The 19,061-nt window shown below is 40.2% G+C and overlaps 1 protein-coding gene across 2 annotated transcripts in view; it reads left to right on the top strand.

Annotated features, from left to right (window-relative positions):
* basp1 (brain abundant, membrane attached signal protein 1) overlaps positions 1-19,061 on the top strand; it is a 49,038-nt gene that overhangs the window by 16,534 nt on the left and 13,443 nt on the right. The window lies entirely within an intron of this gene.

Genomic DNA, 19,061 nt, shown 5'->3' with positions numbered 1-19,061 from the left:
GGGATTCGCTCCTTAGCTTGCGTGGTTCTCCTTTGAAACCAAGAGACAATATTAATAAATTGGTATTATAAATAAATTGCTTTGGCAGATTCACTGGTATGAAAACACCGGGGTGTTTTGGCTACACTTTGTAGCTCTCCTAATTGAGAGGATTCAGTGCCTTTGACAGATTGAGTGGACTGCAGTGCATTGCACGATTTAGTAGATGGAGGGGCAGCATGCCAGACTGAAAACATTCAGAGAGTTGGCAGCATCTAGAGCTCCACTCAAAGGAAAAGGCAGTGGGTAGCTCAGCGCTTCAATTATCACTGTCTTCGTGCACTATGTTCACACTGATACGTTATTGAAGGGGATGCAGCTGTGGAATTTCTGATTTGTGAAGGCCATAATGGCTCATGTGGAGGAATTCTGCATTGTAAGCACGCTGGGTTTCTGCTGAATTACTGCTTTTTTTGTTTCTCTTTAAAAGGGCATTTTAAAAAAATGGTATTTAGGAGTTCTTCTGGAATTTCGCTTTTTGTAACATCAAATATTATGAGTGCAACGTTCAGTAGGCCAGTGAATGCAGCACTTTTGAGCTGCTCGCTTTGCCAAAACGCCATGTGTCTCAGAGATACACACAGCGGTACACGCTGGATGTGTGTATTTTAATATAAATAGCGTATATTTTCTGGACTTCATCAAGTGGTTTTTATGGTCCGAAGCAAAGCAGCCATTGCAGCCATGTTGAAGAGCCTTCAGGTGCATATTTGAGAGAACGTGAAAGACAAAATAAAAATATAAAGCTCCGAATCAGGACGCAAACTGGCAGTCTGCTTCATACTGTGAGTTCCTATCTCAGTGCTTTAAAGATCACGTTTACAAAATCAAAAGAGCTGAATTTAAATTCACATATCAGCTAAAAACAAACAAACATGTACACAAAGTTCTGAGGTGGCAATGAAGTGAAACCCCTAGAATATGTTTAGTTGTGGTACCATTTGTATTTAATTGCGTGAACATTTGAGGCTTTTTTCTTGCAGTAACCACCAGGGCTGAAGAAAGAAGCCAAAACAGAAGTGTCGAAAGCTGCAGTTCCTCAAACGGCCCCTTGCCTCCAAAAGTGCATCAATCCTCACAGACTCACATGCTAAAAACGCCCAACACATATTCTCTGCAGCTGTTTTCCTCCATTATGACAGCTGTACTGGTGATACATGTTTGTGTAACTTATTAAATTAAGACTTATTGTTACGCATTATTAGGGCTTTGCTGCTTTGAGCAACAAGCAGCTGTAGCTCACTACCCTTTTGGCAAGATAAGGTTTACGTGGTTACAATAAATAATGCGGCAGCAATCGACATGTTCAAATCGATGCTTCAAAGCAGACTTAAATTTAAAAAGAAAATAATTTATGATTAAAACAGAAGTCTTATAGAAAAATGTTGCTGAGCTGAAAATGTGCAATAACCTGGCCGCAGATGATTGTTGTTTCTTTGTTTGCTTGTTTATCTGTTTAATTCCTCTATAAGGATATCTATCTGGCTTCCCCGTAAAGATGAGTCACGAGGCTGTATATAGGAAGTTGTTATCTGTGCACACAACCAGTTTCACTCCTTTCGCTGTAATGTCAGAAAGCAGTGAAACTCAGGAACCTCATCAGACTCTTTGTCACTCTGACAGGCCGAACAACCAACCAGAACGAATGTCTTGATGTCTGTCTGTGCCCAGGCGACGGTGTCACATCTATTTGTCTGCAGTGTGTGTGTGTGTGTGTGTGTGTGTGTGTGTGTGTGTGTGTGTGTGTGTGTGTGTGTGTGTGTGTGTGTGTAAGACTCGTCGGTGTTAAACCCACAACCAACTTTATCTCCCTGTGGTCTGTGTGTTTGCTGTGTGCTCTTAGAGTGTCACCACTCTTTAAAGACACAGTGACTTGCTCTGCTCAGAAGTATTGATCAGTGTCTCACTGAAATAAAAATACATGTTTGTTACAGACTTATGTGTTTCCTTTTCAAACAAAATTAAATGTGTGGTGAATGTCTGTGCGCCCTAATTTTACCAGCTGGTGGTGCAAAGACATGCTGCAGATCTGTAACATTAGCAAATATTAGCATAGGTAAGCTAGTTAGATTTCATAGCCAGACTTAAACATGTCTACACATATTGCTAACTATATGAAATTAATATTTAGATGTAGGTATTGCCACTTAGCACTAGCTAAAAAGGTAAAGTTATTTTGGGGGGGGGGGGGGGGTAAAAAACAATTATCTAATAATTTAAAAAGGCAAACCTAACCAAACCACCAATAATATTAATAATAACCTCGATTTATATAGCTTAGACCTTTAAAAAAAGATGTCTTGTTTAAAGTATCTCTATATTTCTCTGTCATTACTAGTTATAGTAACAGTGTGTCATCTGCATAACAGAGTGAATCAGTACTGCCTTTGTGGGGTTGTTTTTGTTTTGTTTGTGTTTTTTCAGGGGAAACATGTTTGTTTCTCTAGATTTTCCACTCCACTGTTTTCCAATACTTTCTACAATCTCCCTCCAGGAATTTTTGAGCCCTTGTATTGATTCTATGATTATTTTTGCTTATATTGAGACAATGATTGTTATTCTTTCGCTGATAAATTCAGTAAAGCATAGACAGAGCATAAGGAAGCAGCACATAATATAAAAACTATTCACATAGAACTTACTTATCACTTAGCGGTTTCCTCTGATAGAAAACCAGCATTACCCTTTTCTTTATTTTTGAAAGATGAGTTATCCTGTCTCTAGTGTGGTGATGAAATATAAGCATGAAACTAACACGTTTAAAAAAATAGCGCTGGTGTCTTCCTGTTGTATAAAATATTCCTGCTAAAAGCTTCTATAGGTGACAGTGCTACGTCCCCTTGGCCTTTTGAGATAATTACTTTTAGCCATGCCATTTTCTTGTGAGACAGGAGACACCCAGGGTCCTCTCAGGTCGTGTTACTGCATCGGGGTTTAAAGAAAATGTGGTCATTACTGTCACAGTCAAACAGATTGACCCATGTGGTTTGGGCTACTTAAGGGGAATATGCACAGAAAGACTTGCAGCAAAATGGCAACCATGCAGAGGTCATGAAATTTCTATGAAGTTTTAGTGGTGACAGAAAAATCATTGAAGAAGCAAAGTGACTAACCTGAACTCAGCCTTTAGCTGTTCTAGGAGAATTTGTTTGATGGGAAGGAAATACATGTTAAAGTCAGAACAGGGGGTTTCCAGTTCCTGTGGCATTTTTATTACACACATTAAGGCTTGTCATGAACAAAACGGGTCAGCTGAGCCGTTTTGATATTTGCCGTTTCATCCACCACATTATTCTTGAGAATGAGTTCCATAAACCAATTCAGCATTTTGTTTTTCCTGATGAAAAAAATCTCACTTGAAATAATTGCAGCTAATGATAGTGTTGGCAGGAGGAAATGTTCTGTTTTGTGTGGACACGCTCCACTTTCTATTCCCAGAGACCCATGATTTCCCAGAGGATGAGAGGCCTGTGAGGACTTTGCTGCTATTTTTGGAAAAATGATTTGGGAACATCCACTTAAGTTTAATTTTCATAAAAACGCGAATAAATGCCAAATAAGTGGGTTTTTTCCCCTTTTTAGTTGCTCTTCAGCTTTAATGAGCCAGAGGACACTAATTGAAACATTTCTCTTTCTATTTTTTTGCATTAATTAAATCTAACTCCACTAAGAAGGACGTGAGATTATTTACCGCTCTCTCGCTCCAGATTCCACCAGCGCTCATTAACGTTTCAGCTTCATTTTCACAAGGATTCGATGTGAGAGTTACTAGAGTTTCTATTTCCAATGCCAACACTGACAGGTTCACAAAGTTCACAACAACATGAACAGGGAAGGAAAATAAGTGTTGTGAAAATCTGTTGGCAGGAGTCCAGGATAAATGATGGAAATCGCTTAAACCAAACAAGGAAGCAAGAAAGCAAACTTACGAGACGGCCCAGCAGCTTCTTCTTCAAGTTTGCGTCCAGCTTCCACTTTGTATATAAAGACAAATGAAGAAGGAAGCCAACTTCCACAAACACATCACATGGTTACAGTTTATCTTCCTGATTTCCAATTCCATTTGACATTTAACACCAGCGGCCTTGACCTTTTATTCGTTATTAGGCATTGTTATTGTCACTGCGGCCATCAGTCAGACTGCAACATTTAGGACATAGGTCCGCCCTAATGTGAACACCCTGCCTGTCATCCCTTTTCCCACTAATTGGGGTCATTGGACTAATATGATACAACATGAAAATCTTTTTGGGATCAATCTTGAATCTAACTTTTTAAATATAAACTCAAATTTATCCACCGAGGTCATAAATCAAATAGGACATAGTTTTATTTTCCTATAGACTGAGTTAGTTTCAATCAGAGGTGCTGCCCCCTGCTGTACGTGAGAAAGAATACAGGCTTGAGGCACTTGTGTTCTGATTTCACATTTCACACATAGAAGCGATGTCCATCTTTGTCACGGCGGGACACACCTGTGTGTTTATGAAGTGGACCCAAGATGCAGACGCAGGAGAAAAATGAAGTATAACATAAAGCGAGCTTTTAATGCGGCTCAATATATTAAACAAGAAACGAGGGAAAAACTAAACTGAAACCTATACTGGGATAAACTAAGATTAACTAAGAGCATGCGAACCAATGACGAGAACCGTGAACATGAGTAAAACCTGACAAGACTTGACAACAGATGACCCGACAAAGAACAGAAGACAGAGGACTTAAATACACGGGAGGGTAATCGGGGAAGTAGAAACACCTGGGGAGACACAGCTGACACAAATGAACATGACGCCACAGGGGGAAGCAAAACACAACACAATGAACATGGAAACACTTGACTCTTCAAAATAAAACAGGAAACATGGAGAGATGTAGACACGAGTTTGATAACGTGGACACAACACAGACATGAAACACAGATTGGACAGGAGACATAACACAGAAACCAAGACATGGATGAAACAAAAAGCAGAATAAACCTCAGCTAAATCCAATTATTAATTACACAAGAACTCACAATCACAAACTTAACATAAGAAACTCAAAAATACAGACTCAAAACGCTGGGTCACAAAACTTTATAATCACATAGAGGAGAAATATCAGACATTTCCCTCAGTCTGACTTTATTTTTAGCCATTTATTCTTTATTCTGTCCATTACGGCACTTCATTGAAATGATTTCGCTCTTACCTTGATCGAAAGTTTCAAGCCCAGGAGGTTTCCATCAAAACATCGTCTGTAGATTTCCCCGCAGTTCAGCGTGATGCGTCTTATCTTTGGGAAACTCCCGACAGGAATTTAAATTGAACTTCTGTCAGTTTGACTGAGATTTGGCAAGTGAATGTGTGGGAAGCAAAATCAGAAAAGAAAGAAACAACGAAATGAAAATACGAAAGGACTTTTACTTGGTGAGAAATGGAGGACTTTCTCACTTCTTTCAAGGTCTTTCATTCTTTTATAGTCACTTTACAGAGTGTTTTATTGCAAAGGTGCTACCGCTCTGACCTCTAGATTCTGTAATGCTGCTCACAGACAAAACTATCCTCAGCCAGCGTCTGGATTTTGAAGGGCAGCAGTTAAAAGCCTAAATGTAGAAGGTGGTGCTGATATGATGAGGTCACAACATGACATTTACCAGGTGACATGGGGAGGACCACTTAAAACCATTTCAGAGACAAGGAGAGGACGACAAGAGCAGATAAGCAGATAAAGTGTTTTAAAAAGCTGAAAGCTGCACCAAATAATTATAACATCCAGCCGTGATTGTAGTTTTTGCTCAGGAAGAAATCAAGCTTTAGTTTTGGTCTTTTCTTTAAAAAACAGTCCCAAATCAGAACAACAGTCGCCTCAAGGAGCTTTATCTTGTAAGGCAGACCCTACAATAATAGAGAAAAAACCCAACAATCATATGACCCCCTATGAGCAAGCACTTTGGCAACAGTGGGAAGGAAAAACTCCCTTTTAACAGGAAGAAACCTCCGACAGAACCAGGCTCAGGAGGGGCGGGGCCATCTGCTGCGACTGGTTGGGGTGAGAGATGGAAGACAGGATAAAGACATGCTGTGGACGAGAGACAGAGATTAATAACAGATATGATTCAATAAGATAGGCAAACAGACTTCTCAGCATCACAGCTTGTTAAGGCAAAGGTAGAGTCAAAAATAATTATATATTTTGTTAATGTATTTTTTTCATGCAATCATGTGTGATGTAAGACAGTGTTGTATGCACACTCAGGTCCACAGGATCTTCCATGAAGGGTGATGCTGTTTTCCAGAAAATCTATTGGTCAGTAGGTGCTGGTTTTGTATATGCTCCCAGTGTGCACTGTAAGCATGTAACTGGTTAGAGGTGAACCACCATCTATTCTCACAGTACAGGCCTCCTTAGTAGGTGATAGTCACTGGTCATCCTGTATCTTAGTCCAGCCTGGTACTGTGTAGTTTCACATGTCGTTTAATGTTCATACTCAATCTGTCAATGTTACAGTTTGTTCACAATTAAAATACACCTTTATTAAAAGTATACTTTTCCTCTACTTGCGATGTCGTCATCAGTGCAGCAGTAACTTGAAAAACAACAACGATAACATCATATTTATTAACTGTATAAATATTAGCCCTGAGCATTCTTGGGCTCAAACCATCTGTGATGAACTACAGATTCTTTTAGTATCTGCAAATCCCGTAAACTGCTGAGCTTTACTGTTGACAACTCTTTCCCAGGACATTACGATCTGTTATCATCTTAGTAAGTAAATCACTCCTTTAAACCCTTCCTGAAGGAGTCTCATGAGCAGATGATTTAGCCTTTTTATGAACTTCCTGATAAATTCTGATTCATGGTTTGTGGTATCCGGCTCAGGTGGCAGTTGTGCGGTTTGCGCCATTTTAACAGTACGAGGTGGGTGACTTTGTGACCTTATTTTGCGACTGACAGCTTACTCGACACCATCTGAACCTCACCGATGCAGTAAACGCCGCCCATCTGGTACCGCTCAAAGCAAACACCAAATATGGCGTGACCCTGGGCCCGCGCTGGAGGAGAGAGAGGCGGGGAAGAGGAAAAGTAACTTCTGTTTTACACAGGAAGCGCCCTTGACTTATGGCTAGGAGCTGGATGACTTCAAATGAGGTTTCTTAAATATACAGAGCATCCTCTCTGTGAAATATTCACGGCTTTAAAACAAGGTCACCGGTGACCCAGTGCACTGCAAACAGCACAAAAAGGGAGGAATAAAACTCTTTAACTCCCACCCTGTGGTGTCTAGTTGAGCATATTCTACATCGCATGTTTTGTCATAAACAACCGATGACTCAGAGCAGCCCGAAGCTGAGAAATGTCAACAGGTTTAGCATCACAGCCTAAATTCACCCTCCTGCGTTTAAAGTCAGAACTCAGTGATTCAGATCAGGATTTATTTGGCTTGTGGTTTGTTTCTGGTGATAATTTAATTTAACGTGTGTATGTATGTATGTATTTAATTTACAGTATGACTGTGAATAATTTATCTTTAAGGTAACACACTGCAAGTCTTATTTTCACCCTCGTGCACGACTCTCGTTTCTTTATGATGGATGTACATTCTTTGTGATTTATTCTGTTTGAAATTTAAATTTACATATTTTATTTATCTTACTGGGTTTAATCTCCTTATCAGGTGACAGAAGTTGGGCACATTTTGAGGAAGCACCCAGTCTGTGTTTGGCCTCTATCGTCCGGGGTTTCTGTCTTTTTAAACGTCTACATTTTCCTGCCTTTATCGCTGACTTGCTGAAAAACATCCAAACTCGATGCAGAGCTATCTCTCTGAATGTGAACATACAGCTTACATTTTGTGAAGGAGGGCCCCTTCTTGTTTTCTTTATGGCAGCCTTCATGCTGACGGATGGCTGTGTGTGTGTGTGTGTGTGTGTGTGTGTGTGTGTGTGTGTGTGTGTGTTAGAAAAGCTGCGGGCTGGTCAGAAGTCACATATTTCTCAGCCATAACATCCACAAAGCTCATTAATAAACACTGAGTGTTGTTTATCTACGCACATATAAGTTGTGCTGCTACAGCGCGTGTGTGTGTCTCAGCACATGCGTCAGTGCTGTGGCCTTGTGCAGACTCACACTCTGTCACACTAATAGAGTTTCTGAATCCCTGAAACTTTCCATATATTTATGTATGCAGTACTGTCACAGTCAGGTCCTGGTGAACAGTTTGGGTTCATCTCTAACAGCTGTTGTATTTTAACCCACTTGTTTCAAAGCTCCATTTTCTTGGTTTCCATGACGATGCATCCTCACTGAAGACACAACAGCAGAGGGCTGCAGACACAATCCCTGCGTCCTACTGCAAAAAAGTCGTGCCGATAAAGATGCAGGACAGTTTGTGTCAGTGCACCCAAACACATAGTTGTTGTTGTTTTGCGTGTTAGAGCTGGCTGAAATATCAGTTACCACAAGTAATCACCTCAACAACTTACAGCTGCTTTAGAAAAGAGGAAGTTCTGGTTTCCCTTTTTTCACATCTTTGTATTTCTGACTCTTTTGAGCTGTTCTTATTTAATGAGATGCATTAGATGATTTAAAAACTTGTTTTTCTGTCTAAATAATATATAATAAAAAAGAAATCTCTGATGCTTAGGTTAAATGAGGGCCATCTTGGACCCAGCAGGCCTCCCAGTTTGCAGCACACTGCTGAAATCTGGGATTTAAAATCCTTAGTCATCATGGTTGTTTTGAGATTGGTTATTAAATCACTTGTATTAGATCTCATTTTCCCATGAAAAGTCAAGCGTAATTTATTCTGTTTAACAGGGTGGGAACAAATATCCTGTGACTGAATTGTGTTGACAAGTTATAATGGCGTTTTACATTAAAATGTCATTTAAAAATACATTTAAAACAAAGCCAGTAACAGATTAGCACTACAAGAACCACACATGCCCCAAACATCAGCTGTTCGTGCACCACTGTTCTCCTTATGTGTGAACGGATTGGCATCTGATCTTAATTTCTTGGAAACCTTTCAGTTTAATTTTTCTTTGTTTGTACAGTATTTATTATGTTTATGGTTTTGGCATAAGCAGCTTTTCCATCAGGCCACCCAGGAAATGGATGCCTGCCAAACAGCAGCCCCTTATTGCCTCAAATTAAACCTGTCTGCATCGAAAAGTAAATGGTTACAATAGCCATAGCTAAACTGTGAAGTCGTATTTAAATTTTAACAGGCGTCTCGGGGATACTCTGTTTACATGCAGATGTTGTGGCTGGAGCACACCGCAATTCTGGAAAGCAATGCATTAGGCTGGCTCGGGCTCTCACTCATATTCAGTGTGTTAGCATCATTTAAATCCAGAATTGAATTCAAAATCCTGCTCCTCACATACAAGGTCTGAAATAATCAGGCCCCATCTTATCTTAATGACCTTGTAGTACCATATCACCCTATTAGAGCACTTTGCTCTCGCTCTGTAGGCCTACTTGTTGTTCCTAGAGTATTTAAAAGTAGAATGGGAGGCAGAGCCTTCAGTTTTCAGGCCCCTCTTCTGTGGAACCAGCTTCCAGTTTGGATTCAGGAGACAGACACTATCTCTACTTTCAAGATTAGGCTTCAAACTTTCCTTTTTGCTAAAGCATATAGTTAGGGCTGGACCAGGTGACCCTGAATCCTCCCTTAGTTATGCTGCAATAGACGTAGGCTGCCGGGGGATTCTCATGATGCACTGAGTTTTTCCTTTCCAGTCACCTTTCTCACTCACTATGTGTTAACAGACCTCTCTGCATTGAATCATATCTGTTATTAATCTCTGTCTTTGTTCCACAGCATGTCTTTCATCCTGTCTTCCTTCTCTCACCCCAACCGGTCGCAGCAGATGGCCCCGCCCCTCCCTGAGCCTGGTTCTGCTGGAGGTTTCTTCCTGTTAAAAGGGAGTTTTTCCTTCCCACTGTCGCCAAAGTGCTTGCTCATAGGGGGTCATATGATTGTTGGGTTTTTCTCTGTATCTATGAAGTGGCTTGAGGCGACTTTTGTTGTGATTTGGCGCTATATAAATAAAATTGAATTGAATTGAATTGAATTGAATTTTCTGGTGGACTGTGACAGGTTGGCAACGCACAGGAAAATACAAATAGGGCACAAAATTTAAATCTAGCATGCAATTACAAATAAACATATTTACAGCCACCTTCAGTGGTCTCTATAGCTCACTTTATGACAACAATATGAAATTAATTTCTATATAAATTTGCTAATTGGAATCCTCTATGTCCTCTGTAGTTAATGCACTAATTTATAAGAGGAGAAAAATGAGGTTTGTGTGTCTGCGAGTTTTGCACAGCAAGTCTATAAATGCAGATTGCTAACCAAGCCAGCTAGCATTAGCTGATAACAGTCCACCCCCTCTACCAAATATGATTACTTCTGCGAACAGTGCTGAGTAATATCTTGATTGCCACTTACATCTTTGATATACGGTTCTGATATTTGTGGGACTAAACCATGGGTGGCCAACTCCAGGCCTCAAGAGCCGGTGTCCTTTAGGTTTTAGATGTGTCCTTCATCCAACACAGCTGATTTAAATGCTAAATGACCTCCTCAACATGCCTTGAATTTCTCCAGAGGCCTGGTAATGAACTAATCATTTGATTCAGGTGTATTGACCGAGGGTGAGATCTAAAACCTGCAGGATGCCGGCTCTCGAGGATTGGAGTTGGACACCCCTGGACTAAACACTCAACTTTAGCATTGATTTGGTTTAAGTTAGATAGAGGGATAGTGGATATATTAGACAAAGGATGTTGAAGATGGAGCTGCTGAACAGGAGGAAAGAGCGACCTCAGAGGAGGTTCATGGATGTGCTGAAGGAGGACAGTGTGGCAGAAAAACATGCTAGAGTTAGGGCGATGTGGAGGCACATAACGTGCTGTGGCAATCCATATAAGAAACACCCAGAAGCGTCAACACAATAGGTGTCATTTTTCTGTATTTTTGCATACAGTCCAGAACGTGTTGTAGGGTAAATGTTGAAACTGATAGTGAAAAACTAGAAAAGGAATATAGAGCCAGTAAGTGTCATCAGTGTAGAGAGGACACGTGTGGGTGGATAACAAAAATATTCTAACAAGAATTTAAAATGTTAAAAAAAGAAGAAGGAGGCGGCTTGGCTTTGGTTTTAAAATAAAAAATTATTTTTAACTGTCGTGGTTACGTGTATTTATGATTTGACTGTTGGGAATTCCTCATGAATATCTAACGTTAATCATTTTATGCTGCAGGTTGTTGTTTTCTCTATGGCAACCTTCATGCCGACGAATGGCTGTGTGTGTGTGTGTGTGTGTGTGTGTGTGTGTGTGTGTGTGTGTGTGTGTGTGTGTGTGTGTTGAAATTGGATCCATTCCCTGTCGGAGGAAATACAGCAGTCTGATTTCCTGCCAATAAACTGCAGTTATGTTCTGGTTGCACTGCAGTCTTTCTATCCACATCTGCAATGAGCTGCTGGTACTGCTCATAAATATATGTAAATGCACTTGTAAACAGTACACACACATTTTTCAGCACTCTGTGTGTGTATGTGTGTGTGCAGAGTTCGACAAATCACCTGCACACACGCAGATTTACGCACAAATATTAGAATTACACGGTGGTGAAATGAGTTTTGCCATTCAGAGTAAAAAACCATGTAACACTAACATAATGAGAATGTACAAGGTCGCATTTAAAGCCCTCTGAGATGCTTGGAAACAGCCATGCATGTTAAAGAGTAAAACTTGACATGTTGTTTAATCATCTCGACAGCTGTGCTGGTTAATAAGGAGACTTTTAATGTTCATGCAGTTCAGTGAGTACAGTTCATCACAGCATATTTACAGTCAGGTTACATTTTGGCAAGTCTATGGAAATATAAGCAACAGGAGTTGATGAAGTCCTCTGAAAAACTTTTAATTCTCTATGGACCAGACATAAAACGTCTCAAGTTCTGGTAATTGCAAACGTTAAATGTTTTGATTTGAAGCTGCTATACATTCAAGTCTGGTTAGATACAGGCCCAAACACAAATGATGTCAAATTATGTCTGCATGGCCATAAGAAACCAGGTTGAAAGTTGAAATCTGTCCACTCTGACCTTCTGATTTCCCTCCCAAGCACTAAAGCTGCAATTCCTTAAGTCACTTAAGGTCTTTATCACATACACACACACACACACACACACACACACACACACACACACACACACACACACACACACACACACACACACACAAAGGTCTTTATGAATTTTGATTTCTAAATTGAAATCATCTGTATGTCTGTTAGGAGTCTGAAGGGTAGCACTGGCGCTCGCCAGTATGTTTTCTTGTTGTTAGTTTTGCTGACACTGTTGTTTTGCATGGGTGGAGACAATTTCTGTTCTATAATGGTGGTTCAGGTTTTTAAAACTTAATTCATTAATTAAAAGAATGAACTGAAACTTGGGTTGGACGTAAGATGTTATCTTGAGGTCTAGGTTTGAAAAATATGTTGTAAAAGGAACTTCTTTTATTCATTTTCTGTCACATAGATATATTGAACAGATGCCTGTAAATAATTAGTTTGTACATTTCTTTCTACATTTGGCTCTGTCACATGTCAGAGAGTCAATATCCTCAATATGGTCATCTCAGTCATACTGGTTGTGAGTACAGAACTCCACCCACCTGCTGTTTAACTGTTGTTTTTTGCAAGAGACAACCATTAGAAGAAGACTTCCTGTTAAAAGGGAGATCTTCCTCCCCACCATCAGAAACACCCTTCCTCACAGAGGGTCATCTGACCATTTAGGTTGTCTTATGTTGTAGGGTGCTTTGCTTTCAATATAAAGCATCTTCAGTGACTGTATAATTTAAAGCACTTTGAATTGAAGATAATTTAATGAATTATTCATCAAGTTTATTGGTAATAAGCATTTAACCATCAGCCACATCTATCCCAGCTCTAACTTTGGTGTTTTTTACCTGCAGTTCCTTAAACTAACGATTGCTAGGATGAGGTTTTTGTTAAACAGCAGATGTTTATGCTATGTGTTGGAATTATGGGCTTTTATTTTAATACTTCTTATTGCGCCTCCCATGAATATTGCTTATTTATTGTGGACAAAATTTCTGGCTGATGCAGAAAGAGCAAATATAAGAAAAGTAAGAGACTTCGTGATATCTGTGGAGGGAAAATACAAAGTTTCTAAAAACCTTTGTCAAATAGGTTTAATACTGAATGAGCTGCAAGAACTAAATATGGAAATTTTGGAAATGTGCCATCACTCGCCTACATATTTGTGGACGATAAAGAGGCACTTGCATTAACTCTGACATGTTTGCCATTGAAAGCAAGCCTTCAGCCTATATAGATAAGCTGCATATTTGCTTTTGAAATGCATGTTTGTCAGCTCTCCTGTGTCTTATCTTTACAATATGTTGTACTTAGCGCAGGTGAAGGTAAACAATGACAAAACCATCAAGCACAGCTCGTGTTTAAAAGTCAACACTTTTCAGCTTGTAGTGAAAAAGTTTTTTTTTTCCTTTCTGTCCTCGGATATCTTATCATTAAAAAAGGATCTAATTTAACTGGTGCAAGTTTAAGTGGTTGCTTGTCGGTGCTAACTGAAATATTATTGTGTTTCATGGTACCACGACCATAAAAACCCGATTCAAGGATGTCTTCCTCGGACATGTCTGCCAAAAATTGTTGCAAAAGGTCTTTTCAGATGCTAAGAAAGACCAACATCTGAGAGCAGAGTCTAAAGCAAGCCCTGGATTGGGAGCTGTTTCATGCCTACTCCTGTGTTTGTAATCCCTCCCTGTACGCTCACTAGGTTTGACCTGGAGTACAGTTATCGCTTGCATTTCTGACAGCCTTGCACTGCAGTTTTATTCCCAATAAAATTCACCATTTCCCTCTGCAGCCATTTTACTCAGTTCCTGATCAGTTTTGTTCTCTTGCAACAGATTCAGAAATGTTTTGAATGATTTAAGTCTGTCGTGGTTTTATACTGTATTTCTGCTTGCTCCAATAAAGTCAGTCCACTTTGTTTCCCACAGATTTAAAACTGATTTCTGCTTGTAGTGGTAGAAGGGAGATGGTAGAAGAAAGGGGGTGTAAGTGTTCACAGTTATATGACATGTCTGCCATTTCTCCTTTGCAAATATTTATTTGTGACACAAAGAGCTGCCTCTTATAAACTGGATGAACTTCGGCGCCACCATTTTAGACAGCAGCTAGGAACAGAGGAGCTTGCTGCGCTCTGCAGCCGGAGTGAACCAAGTTCTCCACCTCTGATAGCTTATTGTAGCCCTCAGGCTCACAGCTGATCTCCAGGAGAGGGACTACCCTTTCCAGCTTCAGTAAAGATAGTGGAGTTGGAGTATGCTCCACCACTGTTTGAGATATAGTAGGGGCAGTGCATTCATTAGATTCTCGTGTTGCTCGGACTATTCTGAAGCCAAAACCTACTGAGTCATTCCGAAGTGTGATGATTATTTGTTTCACTTTTGTAACTGTGAATATCTGCTATATATGACTTCTATAAATAAGCTGAAGATAAAGCTGTTCATTTTGAAACTGTCACCTGATGGTGATTCATTATACTTATTGCTATATCCATATTTTTATTGTTGGATTCTGCTAGAGTTGTTTTGCATGACTCTTATATACACTTCGGTCATTTTTAATATGGGTATCAAGCATCGTAGCAGTATGTATATGACAGAGAACAAGCAAAAGCAGAACAAGTGCATTTAACCTTTTGAGAAGATCCAGACTTTGTATGAAATGACTTTGACAATTTTTATTGGAAAATCTGCAACCTTGAGTGATTTCTTTATGCTATGTTCAGGATAAACTTTCCAAAACCTCCCGTTACACATACTAACTATCTCCTACTTGCAGTCAACACTATCTGGATCAGCTGTGAGCTAATGGAGCTAAAGTCTCACATGTGAGCTCTTAACTTGGACTCAAAAGCCGGAGACCAAAGGTTGAATGTTATACATACATTTTCCAGACTGATTATGGTTCCACACAACCTTTGAAACTGCACCCTACTTGTCAGCTATCGGGATTGTGTTGAGTGCTTCAAGTTCAATAGTGGTTTGAGTGGCGGTATTCATGCAATCCACAAGGATCTCCAAAGATATTTCTACTTGCTGTGTGTGGATTTCTGAGGGTGTATTGAAGACGCCTTTGTTCCTGTAGGCCCCCATAGTTCTCCACGCTGCTAAATCATTGAAGTCCCATTTAGCATGTTATGATGTTTGAACAAGGCAGGAAAGTTAAATCGATGCACATTCTGTAAAAACTCATCCCAAACATGTTTTTCTTGTGAAAGTGTCAAGACTTATATTGACACACACTGTAAGGTTCTTTATAGCAGCTGAGCTGACTGAACAGTACATGCAGAGGGTCATTATAGACTTTCCTCCCACAGTGCCAGTTTGTTAAAGTAGCTGGAACCGGAAAGGTGTTCTTTGGCATTTGTGCCATTGTGTCCCTTCTAACTCCTAAAGAAACCATTGGTGTCACATTTAAACTCACTAAGTAATCCTCATTTCCTTTGGCATCCATCTATATCTTAGCCTGAAACTCTTTGTTTACACATCAAGCTTTCTTTGATCTCTAAACCTAACCAGTGACTGAAGGTGAACACCCAACAAACTCATTGATGTGGTCATAAAATGTGAAACTTCCAGACTTCAAATTAAGAGTTCTTTGGAATTAAAACGACGATTGTCATCTTTTGGCGTTTAATATCGTCCCAAAATCTTTCTGGTATGTATTTCTTCTACACCATCAACATCTGGCGCCTTGGGATGAGAACGTGTCCTCGATGTGATGCTGCGGCTACCTCACAAGAGCAATCCGGTCATTCGTTCAGGTCTTATGTACTCAACAATCATGTCTTTAGGAGCTTTGATTTGACTTTCTTACACGTCAACAGGTTTAAAATGGCCCAAGTCTTCAGCTGTAAAAGTAAGGATAAGCAACATATGAAGTTAAACTCCTGAAGTTAAACATTTGATGTGGAGAAAATTAACTCCAGAAATATTTGAAATATCATTTTAAATGTTTCGGATAGATCAGATAAAAGCAAAAGGTGACCTCGTCTGACAAAACATCGGTATTTGATGTCCAGGGATGAAACTGGAGTAATGATTGGACTCATGTAAGGTTGGTCAGATGAAGGATTCTCCGTGCTTTCTCTTTATGTTAACAGTATAGCTTGTCAACAACAAGTTGTGACAGTTAGACTTAATTCATGTTGTGTCCCAGAGACCATGCGGGGGGCAGTCGGTTCATGCTTTTCACTCAGTTCCTCACCGGGCTGCAGACTGAAGCACGTCCCTGTGGACATCACAGCTCACAGGCTGATCCACCTGAGGCTCTTTAGTATTGTCAGCATTTGGTTTGAATGCCATCACATGAATGAATTTCTCCAGAATGAATTCCAAATAGGAAAGACAGTCATTTGTATTCATACAGAAATCACTGAAGTCCTGAGTGTGGCTGAGAATGACTCAGGCAGAGCTCCTCTGAGGCAGACCGGTCAGACATAACTGTCTGTGTCTGGCTGCTGAGGTGGTGGATTTGAGATCATGTAAATATCAAACACGCCTTGGGGTTCAGTGACGAGCCGCTGTCTTTCGTCCTTGGATCTCCTCAAGTCTCTTATCTGTCTGTGAAAACAGAGCAAGTGGCCAAGGCAGCGAAGGCGTCTGACAAATCCAATCAGTCATACTCACCGCAGGGTTGGTGGAACTGACTCTTTTTACAAGTAGCCTCAGTAACCAGGTGCAGTGCTGTGTTCATGTGCCGTTATGCACTCAATAACCTCATAACATCTTCAGACTAGAGGCTATGACAGTACATTTCTGCTTTGTCGCCTTAAGTAGTTTTATCTTTCTGCACATTATAAACAAAAAAAAACCAGAACATTTGTTGTCATTCACACCAGTAGACTTTTGGGGCTACTGGTGTTTTTGATAGCTTGACAGATTTTTGTAAAATATTCCTGTCATACTCTTGCAGCGATATGACTTGTTTTTCTACTCTATAATCAACAGCTGTGTCTGAGTCATTTTGGCCGCCCCCTGTGGCAGTACTGCAACACAAATCATTTCTGAGAGCAGTGCGTCTGACAGAGGTGAAAAGTGTAAAAGCAACAACTTTACAAATGATCAAAGTCAGGTCAAAGCGGGTACGAAGGGAAATCAGATGATGATGAGACACAAACAACAAGCTGTGCCTCACTCACTGCTAGAAAAGATGGAGTTTCCACATTACGGGACGCACTGACATAACCTATGCCAGTTCCAACACCGTGGCTTCAAGTATCTGCTAACAGAGAGTAACACAGTTAAATTAATTAGCTGCATTCCTCTCTTTGAGGACAAGAGTGGGAATCATTCTTTTATCTGCAACGCAGCATGATGTCTTTGTAAAGCACATCCAAGAACATAGATTTACTGAACTGGAATTTGTTAGAAAAACAATAAATGACATTTTTTTTAAGGTACTTATGTCAAGATTTCATTTGAATCAACTCTCCTGACCAGTTTGTAATTTAGCCAAAAACAAAGAAAAGCTGTGAGAATTAAAGATGTGAAATATTTAATATTGGGGGGGTCCTGATGGGAAGGGGCAGTTTGTTCTCCAGTTTAGGAGCAGTCACAGCAAAGGCCTGGTCTCCTCTGTGCTTTAATCTGGGCCTCGGGACAGCTCGGAGCATTTGATCCACAGACCTCAGTGATCTTGCAGGAGTGTACCAATTCAAAAAATCAGAAAGGTATGAGGCTAACAAAAAAATGCCAGAATTATTCATGAGCTTTTGGTTAAATGCCACTAAAGCCTTTCATTCAAACCAAACCTTTAATCAAATGGCCTACAGGTTATCAGTCAATGTACAGACAAGCGTTGGGGAAAGAGCGAAGTCCAGAAAAAGACAAAAGGTCGTTCTCAGGGAGCGTTGACTAGAAACTCATAGAAAGTAACACTTTCCAAACAGAGGGGAGAAAAGGCTGCAAACTTGGCAGTTAATTGAAAGCTTGACTCTGAGGGACACCAGACAATCTGGTAAGTGACAAGGGGAAATGGGGAGAGTATATCTGGGGGGGAGGTTGATTGGGTCACCGCTGACAGTTGGTGAATGAAATGGAACGGCAAACTTTGAAAAACAGCAGAAGAATTAAAAGGTCAAATGCAATCAAGCACTTGGGTTCCAAAATAAAACAGGAAATGACTAAACAGAAATTGTGGTTACATCAGCTGTCTTGGTAAATGTATGTATTGCAGAGAGCTGTGGGTAATTTGCTGGAGCCGCTGAAACTTTGTGAGCACCTGTTTCATCACTTAACAGAGCCTGAGAGGCTGACCTGGATGTGTCACACAGCAGTAAAATCTTTTCAATGTTTCACAGGAGAAACAAGGCCAGGGGCTTTGCCACGTTGCACAGTAAATCAGGATGGAATGACAAAATTATTACAGGTCGGTGCATGCAGAAAGGACAAGTCTGTATTATAGTTTCTTAGAATGAAATGAGAAGAGAAATCAAAAACAGAAACAGGGAAATAATTGTGCTCATAAGACAAGCCTGCAGGCTTTATTTTATTTGCTGCTTCTGATATTTCTTTCCATCAGCAGCAAATGAAGCTGCAGTTTTTCTTTTATCTCTCCCGGGCTCCCTTTTTATTTCTACAGAGGAGTAAATCACAAGGGAATGACCAAAAATACAGCTCGTATGGTTGATACTGTAATCGATGCACCAGTTAAGACAGGGTCACTTTTGTAAAACAAATTACAAAACAGTTAGCCGGGTTTTTTATAGGTCTGACACCCCTTCCAGCCTCTCTCCCATGGCTCTCTGAGGTTTGTTTTGCCAGAGATCTCTTCCTACTAAAAGGGAGTCTTCCTCCCCACTGCTGCTAGGTGCTTCCTCATAGGGGATTGTCGGATCATCAAGGTTCTCAAATCTTTCCAGTTCAATACAAAGATCTCTGAGACTCAG

The sequence above is a fragment of the Astatotilapia calliptera genome, chromosome 18, assembly GCF_964374335.1.
Source record: "Astatotilapia calliptera chromosome 18, fAstCal68.1, whole genome shotgun sequence".
Taxonomy (NCBI): Eukaryota; Metazoa; Chordata; class Actinopteri; order Cichliformes; family Cichlidae; genus Astatotilapia; species Astatotilapia calliptera.
The sequence above is the reverse complement of the archived record's forward strand: the minus strand, read 5'-3'. Positions and strand labels throughout refer to the sequence as shown.